Source organism: Sinohyriopsis cumingii, chromosome 3 (assembly GCF_028554795.1).
Source record: "Sinohyriopsis cumingii isolate HCF-2022 chromosome 3, ASM2855479v2, whole genome shotgun sequence".
Classification (NCBI taxonomy): domain Eukaryota; kingdom Metazoa; phylum Mollusca; class Bivalvia; order Unionida; family Unionidae; genus Sinohyriopsis; species Sinohyriopsis cumingii.
In genome coordinates, this window is record NC_142963.1 from 63,164,304 (window position 1) to 63,180,926 (window position 16,623).

The 16,623-nt window shown below is 39.0% G+C and overlaps 1 non-coding gene across 1 annotated transcript; it reads left to right on the forward strand.

The window, feature by feature from the left end:
* Positions 1-3,901: 3,901 nt before the first annotated feature.
* Positions 3,902-3,975, forward strand: Trnat-agu (transfer RNA threonine (anticodon AGU)). Its single transcript has one exon. It is a non-coding gene; the product is annotated as a tRNA-Thr (tRNA).
* The last annotated feature ends 12,648 nt before the right edge of the window (positions 3,976-16,623 follow it).

Below are 16,623 nucleotides of genomic sequence, written 5' to 3' on the forward strand. Positions count from 1 at the left end.
CCATTTATTTATTCCGTAGGTTAACAAAAAATATTCTTTGTTCTGTTTTTTCATTAATAAGTCTACCATTCCTGTTCCAGTGTTTGCTATAAGAGATTCTGGAACATTTTCTTAAATATTTATTTATAACACCGTGTGCCGAGGACAAAATAAATGTGGCTGTCAATCTTTTTCGTTCATTGATATCGATAAAATGCAACTGGTTCATACGTTCAAATACACTTTCCATTATTTATTTCTCCAAGCCTGAAAACTGTTTCGCCTTATATTTGCAGTGGTTCAAAATCACGGAACATGATGACGCACTTCACAAATAAATTGGCGTATTTACCTTTCTTGATAAATGCCGAAGTTATGTTTATCTCATCAATCGAAACCTAGTCACGTCGAGGACGCCAAAAGATAAACTTTGTACCCAGATAAAATGGGAGGCGTATTCCAAATGTTATCAAGATATATACACGAACTGCGTTTTAGACAAGCCTAGATATGAAAATGTCATGATCCGGATTTTTGGAGGGAACGGGAATTGCTGGGAGGGGGCATACTAGTTTGTTACCCAAAAAGCAATTCTCTATTGCAAAGTCGTGGTACTAAGAAAAAAATTGTCCCCTGGATCCTCCTACCCTAACGCGGGCGCTACTTTTACCAGTATGCTACTGAACAATCTATCAAGAGCGAAGACAACATTTCAAATTAGAAATAGCAATAAAGAACGTAAACGTCTGGAATGTTAAACATATTCACAAAGAATAACTCAAGTGAACAATAAAGACACAACATTACAGTATTCACGTAACACAACTGACAAGTTTAGCACAATATTCTTTCAATGATAAAGATGCAAGTCGAAAGTACTTCCGCCATAAGTAGAAAATATAAATATATAATAATCACGAGCCCTTGGGTAAGAAAGACCCGGGCCTATCCTAGTTCTTGTTCCAAAAAACATTTTCTTTTACAAAATTAAAAAGTCCCCCATAAGGGTCCGGGCCCTGAGGATATATTCCCTGTTGCCCCAACCCTCTTTACGGCCCTGGTATACTAATAGAAGCGTCATGCCTAGAATTCTAGAATTATGGTGTGAGTCCCTCTGTAATAACGACGTCACGCTAGTTTGGCGAACGGGATTTAAACGAAAACTTCCGATTGATCTTCTCTCTCTCTCTCTCTCTCTCTCTCTCATATATTACAAATTAAATTATCACCCATTCTGCTCAGGCTGTATCAAGCGTTGGTAATAAAAATGCAGCTTTAAGTAATATTGGTATTGATATCCTGATAATATGAAGCTCTCGGTTGCCTTTATACGATCCGCACCAAGTATACAATACCTAGACCCAAACTAAATACATTAAGTCATAATTAGGCAGCTAACCTCTATCTCTTTCTTTCTTGGGTGGGTGTAAACATAATTAAAAATTTCATAAACTTACAATTGCCCCCCTGAAATACTCTTGAGGCCTTTCTGATGAATTTGATACCTTCTAAGCGCAAATATGTTTTGAAACAAACATTTGGTATTTTTTAGGTCTGCTTGTATGTGCACCTACGGTGTTATTCAGAGACTCAGAATACATACATGACATCTCGTCATATTGCCTCAAAATGGACTTTGCGCGTGAACTTATGATAATACATCTATACATTTGACTAGTACGACTTCCTGGTACCAGTCTCAAAGAGTTAGGCATGGTTCTTGCTCATCTATCAGAGTGGGCCAATAATTGCATTGCATCACTGGTATAGACCTAGATCTATCGAAACATTATATAACCAGACATGCATTTAAAAAATTAAGCAGGTTGGATTGTGAGAAATGGTTGGTTTAAATAAAAGGGCATAGTTGTACTGCTTGACACTGAAGAGTAGTATGATATAGTTAGAATGGATTTGGGGGAGGTGTAAATATAAATCCACGAACACCCCTCGGATTCGCTGCTAAGTAACTTTAAAAGTACCATGTGACCCAATACTACCAACTGTACGGTGATGTGTTTGGTTACTTTTCCGACCCTTTATATTTTCCTCTGATCTATAACATGTTTTTTTATACAGGTGTATGTGGTGGTTGATGAACAAGTATTTTGTAATCGCAATTGATTGTTCCACCAGTTGATAACGCTGCATTTATAATGTTGATTCATGATTACATTTAACTTCAACATTTTTAAGACACTGTTTGGAATTCACTAAGTTCGCAGTTTCAAAACCTGCTGTAGCATGACTTTGGCAGATACAAACGTAATGCCCTTACACAGAAAGTGTATATAAATAAAGAACCGCAATACTGTGGCAATACTTCCAATAAATGGGCGTCCGCACATGGAGGTAAGAGGGAGGCATTTGCCATTCCTCCCCTCCCCCATAACACCTATAAACATGTTTTGGTCTGCATTCGCAAAACTTAATAGCTACAACTACATATATGTACCTACTCCCTAAAAATAATTATGCGGTCACCCTTGATCCAATGTGGACCGCTGCAAATCAGATCTTGTAAAATATGTTGTTTGATGCAGCGGACCATTGATAATGTGCGAAAAAGAGAAAAGAGAAAAACAGTAAAATGTATAACAAACGACAAAATCATATTCCCAGAATTGTCGATCCACTAATTTAAAATAAATTAGTTTAAATACGAATTAAATCTCTCTCTCTCTCTCTCTCTCTCTCTCTCTCTCTCTCTCTCTTACGACTCATTTGAAACTCTACACTATTGTATAGCGTAATAACATTGTCACTGATGCTTATCTAGGATATTCGACTTTTCTTGCCTGCACCCAATTTCCGTTTATTTTTCCCTTACAAGGAACATAATCCCGTTTTCCTACGCTACCAGTCAACAGTGTATCTGTATTTATCTTTCTATTTCAATGTAAATAAGCAGCGATGCAAATCTTTATGGTTCATAATATCTCAAGACAAAAAAATATTCAAGAAAATTCAAAACGGATAATGTCGTGTCCCTCGCCTCTCCATTGTTAAAATTATAAATGGTCTGAGATCAAGTAAACTGAAAAGTTGTTACTATGACCGACAATCTCTCCTGAATTCTTACATATTACATGATCCTGAACACCTAAAAAAATTGGTCACGTGCTCACGCTTTCATCTTATTTGGTTTCCTAGTAATTCGGAATGATTGAACAGTTTTAAATTTACAGTTCGTTGTATACACGTGCTGTTTCTGGCTATTTTTCTTAATAACATAATTACGATGATAATGAATGTGGCTGCAAATAATCATAACAACAATATCAATAAAAACAACAACAACAATAATAATAATAATAATAATAATAATAATAATAAATATAACAATAAAAAATAAAAAATAGATAAATAATAGCAGTGTGTGGGGAAGAAAATGTTTTGATATCCAGGTTGGAGTGTTACTGGTAATGGCTGTGGATTCAAAATTGTTCAGTACTATCGCTTGTAAAAGTTTAAAATCAAATTGCCCACCATTTAAATCTGCTGCTTCTACTTTGTCTTGTCTTATCATTAAGACCGATATTTATCAAAAAGTCTCCTTGGTAATATTAATTTTAATCTACTTATTCCTTCCGTGGTTAATATGTGTTCTGCAAGTTTTTCTTTTCACTTAGCGCATTCTAGGATTCAAGAGCAAATTTTAGTCATATTAATGAACCCTAGTTAGATATTTTCTACAATATTTACACCTTAAATTTACTCTAAGCAGATACTGTAGGACGCACCTCCTGTATACATGTATGTATAGTTATTTAAATCTTTGAAGAGCGGGGTCAATTTGACACCGTTATCGCTCCACGTGTATTCGCGACCTCGGCGTTCATCTGTGATAGTATCAATAAACAGGCATATATAGATTGTTTAACAGATCAGATGTCAAGGCCATGTATAAATGTGTGTCAGCGGCTCCATAGCTCAGTTGGTTAGAGCGCCAGTCTAGTAAACTGGAGGTCGAGGGTTCGAATCCCTCTGGAGCCTCATAAAAGCTACCTTTTTCATGTAACTCATCTATGTGAAGTCATTTCATCGTTCTTGATCCTGAAAAATTATTATCACTATTCTCTCCCTACAAAGGTCGATGACTAAACATTTTGGTCTGAACGCACGTCGCTTTTTATGCGACTCAAACCAAATCTCTTTCTGACATGTATTTTTAATAATCGTACAATTTTATAGGGTATTGTAACAAGGATAGTCATTACAATGACAACTGTATATCAAGGATGGTTATATCTATAAGATTATGGAGGTGCTATGTTATTTTATTTAATATAAGTTAATGGATTCTTTAAATAACTAATCAAACTACGTGTTTGGAACATTTTCCACTCTTTTTGTGATAAAAAAAGGTTGAGTATTTCACCACATGTATCTAACCATTAAGTGCATTTAACTGTGTAGTTCTTGCTTTTAGCCATAATAATTTGAAGAAGAAAAAAGGTCCTTTTCCATAGGAAGAAATAAGCTGCTACTACTGTGTCCTTTTCCTAGCAGTTTATTTGTTATCATAGATACTTATCTTAATAATAATAATAATAATGACTTTGTACAGCGCCTAATCTTTAGAATCTCTAAGCGCTTTACAACATTAAACAAAACCTGTAACATTAAAAAAAACACATATATATTGATATTATTACAGAAAACAAACACCATGAAATTAGAAAACATAAAACATGCTGTAAATATCAAGTGCCCAATTACCTATTAAGCACACTAAGCACGTGCTTATGACGATTTCAATATGTATGTACGAGTATTTTGATTTGGAGTGATAACAACACTGACATTTTCCACCTATTTAGCTTTTAATATTGTTTTATGGAGTTTCACATTTTGCAGATGGGAGTGGACACCATAATATTTTCAGTCCTTAGGGTCCTGGAAGGAGTTAATCAGGCACTATTAATATTTTGTGGTCTGAAGGCGTTCTCCTACTTTGGCTGTGTTTTATTCCTTGTGAAAAATATTGATTAAAACGCATGTACAAGATACGCCTAAGGCTAGACTAGGTGCGCACAGGTAATAGTGGCTCCGTAGATTAGTTGGTACGTGGGCTAGCCCAGCAAGCTGGAAGTCGATAGTTTGAATTTCTCGATGTTTATATCACGGTTTTATTTTTGTAAATTCACCTTTATGGTGTACGAAAAGGAGTATCACTGGCGATAGCGGTAAACCGTTACTGATAAGCGGTTCGTCAGTCTGAGATTGCTGTTTACTGCCTTTAACATCCGATTACCCGCATTTAAACAGCGTTTCACCGATAAAAAAAAATAGCAAAATACCGGTTCATACTGTTATCAAACTGGTCAGATCTTCAGATAATTAGATACCTGTACACGTGTTTTACACTATTGGGTACTGAAATTGAAATCAGAAACTTATTGGAGATAATATCCATTTTGACATGTTGAATTTGTCACCTCAAAATCTTGCTTGTAACGCACGTCCTAACATTTTATTGAACAATAGCGGTCAGTCGCTTAAAATGGAGCAACCTGCTATTTCAGGAAGTACAGCAAACTAGCTATTTTGATAACAATGAACATTTATTAATAGTGGTTGACCGGTATATTTACACTGTGAACTAGAATCGTGTTTTTAATTCAAAAGCATTTATATAGCAGTTAATATGTATTTTTCAGTTAAATAAGACTTTTTAAGAATGAACCGCTATCTCAAATCGACGGAATTCGTTTTGAAAGCGAGCGGCAGCTATCTGAAAGCAGTTATCATGTATCTGTAACGTTGACCTCATTTGTACACCATGCACTGCATTTGAGGGCCATGACGTAATCGTGCGCTCGATTTCACGTAACGCAGGCAGGGACGGCAACGTAATTTTACTATATGGTAATAAGGTGGTTGTCAATTTGGTTTATCAGTAAACAGTCACAATCTTTGTATAACAGTAAATATTCATAACCTATCACGCTCGACCATATATCAAGTGATAAATTAACATGTCTACCCTGATGGAAAAAATACCAGTAATTATTTGTAACTTATCACCCTAGACATAATATTAAGTCAGAAATGGCATGTTAAGCTCTGTAATCCCTGTCTTAAATTAACTGCCATTTATATTCCCAATAACTGTATCAATTAGTCGCTTAAGACCCTATCAGTTTTCGGAAACGAAGCTTCAAATTAAATCATGTGATGAGTGTTGGAATGGTCTCATACAGTGTCTGTATGAGTGATATTAAAAGTCAAAGTTTCATCTTAAATTCTTTGCAGTTCTAAAAGAGGAAATAAATGGGCCTGAATGGTCACGTACACATCCCTAAGTATTTAATGAGGGCTGTTTACAGACGATGTAAATCCCAGTCAAGAAGGTCGTGGGCACGATCACGGACAAGTTTTATATGGACAATGGAAAATCCAGTCAAAAAGGTCGTGTGGCTGTTTACGGACAATGTGACTTACCATTAATATAGGAACAATAGGAATGGAACATATGAGGTGACGTCACGGTACTGAAGATTGGTAACAATGTAGCAAGGGGCTGACCACAATCGGAGCAAACAGCGGGAAAAACCTAGAACGCTTAGCGGGAACGGGCCTGGCGGAACATAGACATATATAACACATAAAACATACAACATACATAGATGAATGAACATTAATCTATCACACAAACAACTATACAACTGACTAAAAAGAATAGTAGGATAGAAAGCAAATTTTATTGAGGCATATGAGTGGCCCTGAAAAGGGTCTTTGGGGTTTTTCTTCTATTTTATCCAGTTCTTCAACCATCCCCTCACTTTCTCAATGATTCCTTTCTTCTTTTTTTCGTTGTCTGGTGTCCAGTCAGGATGTTACATCACTCTAAATTTTTCCTGCACCTTCATCCAGTCATGGTTCATTTTTGTAAAGTCCTCTTTTATCTTTCTGTTTTCTTTTTCCAATCTCTCTTTAGCCCAGTTATCTTTAGTCTTTTTCACCCCTTCTTCCAGCACTTTTCTCGCCATTTCTTTTCATTCTTTTAATTGATCTAGCCCCCACTTTACAAAAGACCACTCTGTGAAATTCACCATGTCTTGTAAAAAGCACCTCACTTTGATCACATTATAAAGGGCCTGCTTCAATGTTCCAGCTCTCACATACTTAGGCTGAATGAGGCCGCTTAATTTCTCCACTTCCTTATCTATCATGCCTTTTACCAGATCCCTGGCTACTTTCAGGCTGGTCACTTGTCTTGACACAAAGTCTTTGGTAACTGAATACCTCCATTCATGTTCAAGCCTTTCCACTACATACGCGGCATCCACCATCTAGTACCAACTGTCTTTCAACTTTTTAAATAAATCCATTTTCCAAACGTGTTGACTAGTCAATGCTGGGTAGCTAGAATATCATCATCATCATCATCATCATCATCATCATCATTATCATCATTTAAATTATAGACGCTTGCGCCCGAAAAAAGGCATGTGCGTTTGGTTAATATCCATAAACGGACTATTCAAATAATCCCTGCGGAAGGAATTAGAGCCTCATACCCAGGCGATATTGTGATCATAGATCACTAATCAATTAAGCCGTCAGATCGTGGGACTAATACCCGAAGTCTAAAATCCTTAACGACCTGAATGTAGGGCTTGCACGAGAGGGAATGGACCCAACACACACTCATGGTAAGAAGAGATTTTACGCTGCGATTGAACACGCCAGGTGTAGACCCAAGTAGTAGGTAACGTCTGCTGAGATGGGTCGCAGCGATGACGTCACATCGGGACACCTAGCTTTAGACGGGTGGAATTGGTTCCACATCTCCGTCAATGTACGATGTCCGAGTGAGGCAAGGAACTCGGCTAGCCGGCCATGGATGTCGTGTACTCCCCAAAACGCCAGTCCGTACTTAAGCAAATTCAGTCCAGTTATAATAATGGACAATAAAAAAAAATGTCAATAATGTGTAAGCCACCTGTGCAATTCGAACAAATCGAACAAGTCTTAAATATTTTCCTACGAACTAACAATCCAATAGGTCTAGTACATAGTGTACATTATAAATGCCCTGCAGATTTCGTATTTACTAATATGTCTAAGCGACATTTTTAAAAAAAAAAAAAAGGTTTTGCTCACTATTAGGTAAAATAAGTTTTTAATTTTAAAGCGGTGGATAAAAGGATCAAATCAGTGATTGGTTGTATCGAATTTGGATACCAAGCCAAAATGGTTCCCTTTATAAGAGGCAATTTCAGCCCTAAGAAGGACTTTTAAGTCAGCAGTCAGAAGGTATTTCGGCGGTTCTGGTAGTCCTACATTTCTGCCGCCGTGTGCCGTTCCTCGTATGTCTCTGCGGGAAATGCCTCATACCCGTACATTTGTGCCAACTCGACTGCATAGTCCACAAGGATAGTAAGAGGATATTCCTGGTATGCCTTTGGATAGTACTGCGAGAGGATACGCTGTGCAAATAGCCATTACTGAGAGGTCGGTTTCATCTTCGTCCTAAATGACCTCCACACCATGTATTTGGTAGAAATACTACAGTTCTTTGCCTTTTTGGGTTGACTTAGGGTTTCCTGCATTCCTAACTCCTTCATATCGTTGTTCAAGCGTGACCTCCTCTCCATTGTCCTCATCAGAGTTTTCTTCTGCCGCTACTGCTACTTCTTCTTCTGAGTTCTGGTTTCTGTTTCTGGTGGTATATCGGTTTCAGTATTAGCATCGTTTGTGTGTATTTCTGTTTGAGTTTCTGCATCCTTCCTTTTCTGGGTCTGCTGAACTCTAGTCTAGGCAGAAATAGATGATGTTCTAATCATTTTGGAGCCTTTACCGGGTGTTGGTGTCCATGTATGCTGCCTAAGTTATTAGCCGGAGTAACGGTGTGGCTATCCGCCTCGTTGTGGGCAGGATTCCTTCTCTGGTTACTTTTCCTGTTGCTTCTCTTCCTTTGGGCTGTACAGTAGTCTCCCTCTCCGATATTAAGGCTTGCACCCTCAGTGTTAGAATCCCAGATTAGTAATAATGCTGTTCTTTTCGCTGCTGCTCTTAAACTCCAATTTGAAGCTTGATTTATATCAAGAGCCTTAATATCCTTTAGTGCTGGAGCGGGTATTACTGCGATAGCTGTTAGCCATCATGGAATCATGCCTTGCACGCTTTGTGTCGCAATATTGGTTTCTATCGCTGTTGTGCAGTCTAGCTCGGTCAAACGTGAATAAATGATAGACAAAATAACTGACTTGACTATTCAAATTTACGTGATTTTCGCACTATCGTGCATGTATCACGATTTATGCCAGCACGGTTTGATTACTTCTGGGGGAAGGAGTTAGAGCCTCATCCCCCCAGGCATTTATGTGTTCATAAAACACTATTTAATTAGGCCGTCAGGTCGTAGGACTAATAAGTCCTTAACGATCTGATTGAAGGCCCGTCATGAGTGGGAATGGACCCAACACTCACTCATGGTAAAAAGTTGGATTTCAGTCTGCGATTGAACGCACCAGGTGTCGATCCAAGCAGAATGTAACATCTGCTGCGATTGCTGGCAGCGATGACGTCACATCGGGACACCCGGTTTTTGACGGGTGGAAATGGTTCCACATCTCCGTCAGTGTACGATGTCTGAGCTAGGCAAGGAGGCAAGTAACTCGGCAAGCCAGCCATGGATGTCGTTTACTCCCAGAAAAGCCAGCCCGTATTTATTTCAAATTTAGTCCAGTTATATATATGGACAATAAAAATACCAACAATGTGCAAGCCACCTGTGCAATTGTTCAAATGGACTAAGTTAGAAATTTTGAAAATGATTCATTCTGAATGTGGAATTTATTGTACAGAGTGTACATTCAAAATACTAATTAAATACCAACTGATAAAGTCAGCATGACTTATGAATAGTTAGTATCACGCTTAGTAAAAATTAGAGAATAAACAAACGGATCAAATTAGGATACTGAAAAATAGAGATATTATCTAAAGCATTTTCCAGCCAAAATGGAAACTGCATAATTCATTTTGGCACGTTACTCGACCTTTTCAATAACGAGTTCCCGGGGGCCATCAGAAGGTAAGACAGTACCTGGTTTTCAGCGCTGCTATCGTCAGTCAACATGATTAAGCCTTTCATTGGACTGCTTACATCCAGTTTGAAGTTGCGCGCATAATGAGGTGTAAAGTTTCCTTTTAACAGCAGCAGTACCCTCCTTTATTATTCAATAGCATGAGACTAGTTGATATGCAGGTATCACCGAACTTCTGTCTTTCTTCTTCCACAAGTCTGCGGGTCCCTGTGTCCGCACATGCAGCATGTTTCCCATGCACCCAGATACCACTCCGTCAAGATACCAGCCAGGGCTCTGATGTTTCTCCCTCAAGGTCGCCAAAGTGAATGACTCAGCAAAAGCAGCTTTCCAGCAAAATTATTCTGCACTACACTTGTCGTCCCGGGCAAACAATTCGGTCCATGTTTGGCTGGTGACTCATCATTTCATCAATCTTCGTGATAAAATACATAGCCGCCACGAGGACGCCAAATTGCAGTGCTCACCGATGTTAACTGGTCAACGTCCTCTTGCTGAATGAAATGAAATGAATCTGTTGAATGGAACGAATAGCCAGACCGACTGACTTAGTGGCTATTTGGATTAACGTCGTTTTCGCCCGACTAGGGCATGTACGACGGTTTTATTCTTGCACTGCAAGACGTTTAATTGATCCTGGGGGAAGGAATTAGTGCCTCATCCCCAGGCATTTATGTGTTCATAGAACACTAATTATTTTGGCCTGTAGGTCTTGGAACTAATAAGTCCCTAACGACCTGAATGTAGGGCCAACACTCACTCATGGTAAAAGATTGGATTTCAGTCTGCGATTGAACGCACCAGGTGCCGCCCAAAGCAGAATGTAATGTCTGCTGCGATTGGTTGCAGCGATGACGTCACATCGGGTAACCTGGTTTTTGACGTGTGGAAATGGTTCCACATCTCCGTCAGTGTAAGATGTCCGAGTGAGGCAAGGAAGCAAGGAACTCGGCAAGCCGGCCATGGATGCTGTGTACTCACAGAAAATACAACACGTACTTCTTTTAAATCTAGTCCAGTTGTATAAATGGACAATAAAATGCCAATAATATATAAGCCACCTGTGCAATCGTTCAAATCAGCTGAGTCAGAAATTTTGAAAATGATTCATTCTAAAGTTGGAATTTAGTGTACAAAGTGTACATTCGATATACTAATCAAATACCAATCAATGAAGTCGAAAGTACTTATAAATAGTTTGTATCACGCATAAGAAAAAAATAAGAGAATAAATTTTTATGGCGGTAACGAAACAAATCAAATTAGGTTTTGTTGTTAAAATATATATTATCAAATAGGTTTTCTAGCCAAAATGAGAATTAAGATTATTCGACCAGACAACTTTAAAAGTAACTCGGCTATAAGTAGTGAAGGGGGGCACTTTACGGTCAATGGGAATTAGCATTACAAGACCCCTTGGGCAAGATTACCGTCAAGGGAAAATTAACATGGAGAAAAATCGTGGGTAAGATTACCGTCAAGGGAAATTAACATGGAGAAAGAAAAAATCGTGGGGCACTTTAGCGTCAAAGGAAATTAAACAGGGTGGGCCTTTATAGCGTCAAGGGCTTTTACTAAAGTGGGCCTTTATAGCGTCAAGGGAAATTGAACATGGGATTTTTTTAAAATTTTTTAAAAAAAGGGTAGGCAATGGAAAGGCTATCTCTTTTCGAGATATATGGCTGGCCCTGAAAAGGGCCTTTGGGTTTTTCTTCTTCTTCTTTTATCTTCTTAACTTTTTCCAACATCTTCTTAATTTGTCCATCATTCCTTTCTTCTTCTTCTTTTCTGTTTCCGGCAGCCAGTCCGGGTGGCCCATGGCCCGGAACTTCTCTTGGATTTTCATCCAGTTTGTGTTCAGTTTTTCGAATTCATCCTTTTTTCTTCTATTTTCTTCGTCTTTTCTTTCATTGGACCACTTTTCTTTTATCTTCTTGACCTCTTTGGTCAGCACATTCCTCATTAGTTCTTCAGCTTTCTTAAGTTTTTCTAACCCCCACTTTGCGAAACACCAATCTGTCCATTCTACAACGTCTTCTAAAAAGCACCTTGCACTTGTCACATGATCTATTGCTTCTTTTAACTTACCCACTTTGACATACGGTGGGTTAATTAAACCTCTGATTCTCTTCTCCTCATCCTCTATCATTTCTTTCACGATGTTTACGGCTAAGTGCAGGCTCTTTACTTGTCTTGTGACGAAGTCTTTTGTCACTTCATACCTCCATTCCTGTTCAACCCTTTCTGCTACACTCAATCCATCTACCATCCAATACCAACTTCCCATAAGATCGTTGTATAAAGCTGAAGCTGCTGGCATCTTCTTGTTTGCTTATTCCGTAGAATGAGCTCCAATGGCCAACACTGTTAGTTTATACTGAAAGTGCGGACGTGATGTAAAACATCCCCCTAAAAAACATAAAATTGATCTTACCTAGATCATGACCCAACAACGCGCGGACGTGAAGGAAAACATCCCCTACTTTTTCATTTCATTTCATATAATATAACCCAAACTATACTCTCCCCATTTGCTAAGAAACAATAAAGAAACCCATAATCTACTTTATCACTTACAAACACAAACACACAATCACACAAACACTGACCCTCACATTTTTTAAAGAAAGAGTTAGTGTTTATATTCACACTACTCTACCTACACACATTGGCAAATCGATAGTTATTTCTTTTCTAGAGTATTGGGTAGCCCTGAAAAGGGCTGTTTTGTTTGGAACTTCATGGGCACCTGGTTAATGGTGGCACCTTCCAGGCCTGGCGCCACATACGCATCTTATCCCCCAGTTACTTTTTACCTTTTGGGGGGAGAGAGCAGAGGCAGGATATGTCGCTTCAGAATCCCAATTTTCGCTCTCTGGGATTTTGAAATTTTTTCTTCTCTCCTTTTCCTCCTCCTCTTCTTTGTTTCTTCTTTCCTCTTTATATCTTCTTTCTTCTTCTTCTTCTTTATATCTTCTCTCCTCCTCTTCTTTGTTTCTTCTTTCCTCCTCTCTTATTCTTCCCTCCTCGACAATGGCTTCCGCGGCCAGTTCATTTAATATGCGCCTGGCATATTCCAGATGCACATGAAGCTCCAACAGTTTCTCAAGTCTCGTGTTCATTTTTTGGTGTTGATCAATCAACAAGGGTAGCTGGACTGCCGAACGAGTTTCAATTTATACTGAAAGCGCGGACGTGAACTAAAACATCCCCCTAAAAACATAAAATTCATCTTACCTAGATCATGACCAAAAAAACAACAACGCGCGGACCTAATAGAAACACTCACTTACTCTTTTATGCTACCCATTACTATTGTAAATTTTTTTATAAATCACTTCAATAGACTATCCACATTAGCAAAACAATCCAATCTAACTCCAAATATACACCTCAAAAACCCAAAAAACATTATTTTAATCTACTATCCTCACCAACTTACTTTAGCTCTTACAAACACACCAACACATACCCTCACATTTTTTATAAAAGAGTTAGTGTTTATTTTCACACTACTCTACCTACTCACATTGGCAAATTAATAGTTATTTCTTTTCTAGAGTATTGGTTAGCCCTGAAAAGGGCTGTTTTTTTGTTTTGCTATGGCATTCTTTTTTTAGTTTCTAAGAATGCGATGTCCTCTGAGGATAGACTTTCTGGCAATAGGTCTGCTTCTTCGGAAAGAGAAGAAGAACTCTTTGGTGTCGATACGGCAATCGACAAAGCCTCTGTCAGGTTCAGGTTGCTGCTGCTGTTCTTGTTGTTGCTGTTGCTGCTGTTTTTGAAGTCTGTACTTCTCTGTCCATTCTTCTTTTTCCCTGTTCACTTCTTCTCTGAAGAGCTCTTCTATTAGGTCTTCAGTGATTTTTAACATTCTCACATTCTCTATTTCTTCTGGCTTCGGTATCAGACTGTGTCTGACCCTATGCAAATTCACGTAGGCTTCGTTGAGCTTAGCTAGTTTGGAGCACATCTTCTTAGGAGGATGAGTCGACAATGGATGGTTAGACTGGGAACAAACCGGTTCTTAAAGTTAAAGCGCGGACGTGAAGGAAAACATCCCCCACACGGTTTTTCGAGCCGCAACGTTCATGAGAGAGATAGTAAGAAATGAAAGAGCATCAATCCAACAGTCTTATAGCTGAACAAACCACAAAAGCATTTTTTTCAAAACACAACATTTTTTATTCAAAAATCACTTAACACTTAACAACAACATTTCTAACATTTTTAACAATAATCCATCACTATAACATCAAACAATTTTTTCAAATCACAAACATTTTTTTCTCAATGGACAATCTACTTTAAACAGGGCTGACAACGTTGTGAATGAAATTGTGATTTCCACTGTTGGAAATCATTAGGCCATTGATGGACACTACGTTTCCTAGCTTGAGACAAAAGATAAGCATAATGGTCACAAAACCATCGATCTACTTTCACATCGTTTCTAGCAGAAGAACGAGGATCGAAATGAGTCACTAAATGTTCTAAGGAATAGCCCAGGCTGCGATGATGCAGAAAATACACACAGTACTGTCCACACACCAAGGAATCTGTGCCTTGTAATTTCACATTATTGAATCGGGTGGTTTGAGCATTTCTTCTCATAAAGTCAATGATATCGTCTTCCAAAGGGGGCAATCCGTACGAATCGAAATATTCCACACATCCTTCTTGAGGAAAGTAGACGGCTACCCAGTGGGTTCCTGGGAGATGACTGTCGTCCGTGTTGATCACGTAAGCTTGATGGTCTTTAGGTTTGCGATGAGGGAGTTCATCTTTAGCACAGACGACAGGATTCCAAGAAGCCGTATACGAACTGTGGTTCAAAAGGTAATAAAGTTCCCAGGTATCCATTTGTGTTGTTTTCTTCTTCTTCACAGGTAATAATAAGTCGTCAATTCGATCCTGACTTTTTGCTTGAAAATGTCTGACGAATAAACGGTTATTCGTTCTGTTTCCTCACTCTGATTTAGGAGAGCTTCGATACGATGGATCTCTTGAGTGGTTAATGGTGGACAAGAATGTTCACGCAAGTGTTTATACCACTGGTGCAACACGTCTTTGTTTGAGATGAGACTCCAAGCTTCGTCCAGATACTCGTCCAATTTTTCTTCTTGACTTAACATCAGGCATTTATCGTGTTGAATTTGACTGGGATGATCGTTTTGACATCCATAACAATTTTTCTTGATCAATTCCGTCATTTTGTCAACCAAGTGTTTGGCAAAACAGGAGACTAAATGGGCTTCTTGTTCTGGCCATCTCGATTTCATCATGATCACTTCTTCTTCCACAGTCTCCTCACATTCCATCTCCAAAGTTTCTCCACTAGGTAAAGAGGGATAACAGTCTTCCATGGCTTCTAATAATCTAGAATGACTTCTCTCAAACTGTTGATTTCTATGGTATTATCGAATTCTGCATACAGGATGACGTTCACTGTCTGTTTCAGTGTTTCTGCAAACTGAAGTTCCACACGAATCTGGCCAGATTTTATAGGGTGGAAATGTCCCTCGTCGCTGCCTTGGTCTGGAGTGAAATCGAAAGCCCACAAAGCATAGCCTCCTGCATAATCGTCGTACTCAATGCCGTGACTGGTGTTGGTTCCTAACTGGCCGGTGGCTTCGTACAGGGACAAGTACGATCTCAAGTAATTGTTGTTGGCAAAGTCAGGTTCGAAAGGTCGGGTACACAAGGTCTTGCCATCGCGACTGACTTCGATTTTCTTCACTAAAAAGTGTTGAAAGTTGAAAGGATTTTCTTTGAAGGCTCCGTTGAAGGCTGAATTCGAGACCATACCAAGGATTAAACGTTTGGGTAACTGTCCTTGGAACAGATGATCTTCGGTTATGGATTGCAGTCCAGCAGAAATGGTGAACGTTTTCACTTCCACACGTCGTATGGGATACTTGGCGGTCGTTCTGCTCAACGTCTGACTGATGTCGTTTCCCACTTTAGGTAACACTTCCACGCGTCGTACGTAGAGTTTGGCTTCTTGGATTATGCTTTTAGGAACCTTAGTAGCATCAGCAGCTATCAAATGGAAAGCGGCACTGGTGCGATTCAGTCTCAAGCGGACATTCACCCCGTTCAGCAAATATTTCTCTTGCAACCACATGTCCAAATGCAAACGATCCATCAGTTCTAAACTTTTCTTGTTTAAGATTTTGTCTTCTCTTGCCTCAAAGCCGGAATTGCTTCCATCTGTTTTGTCGAACTTGCCCGCTTCGTCAGCTACCCACAGCACGCAGGCATTGAGATGACTATCCTTGGCATCTATTCCGTACGTCAAGAGATTTTCCAAGTAGGCACGGTAAGGGTATGTATCCATGCTGCTGCTGACTAGTTTGTTATTCAAGTACAAATCCACTGAGCTGAACAAGGAATGCATGAAATTGTTGACGGGAGCTATTTCGTCAGCGTCATCTACTCCACTATTATCTTTTTCTAGAACTTGGACTTTCAAGTACAAGTAACTGCTATTCAGATCGATGTAATCTTCGGGCTGTCCCTTGATTTCAAACTCGATGGGAGCGGAATCGGTCAGTGAGGAGACGGGGTGAAATTCCACCCA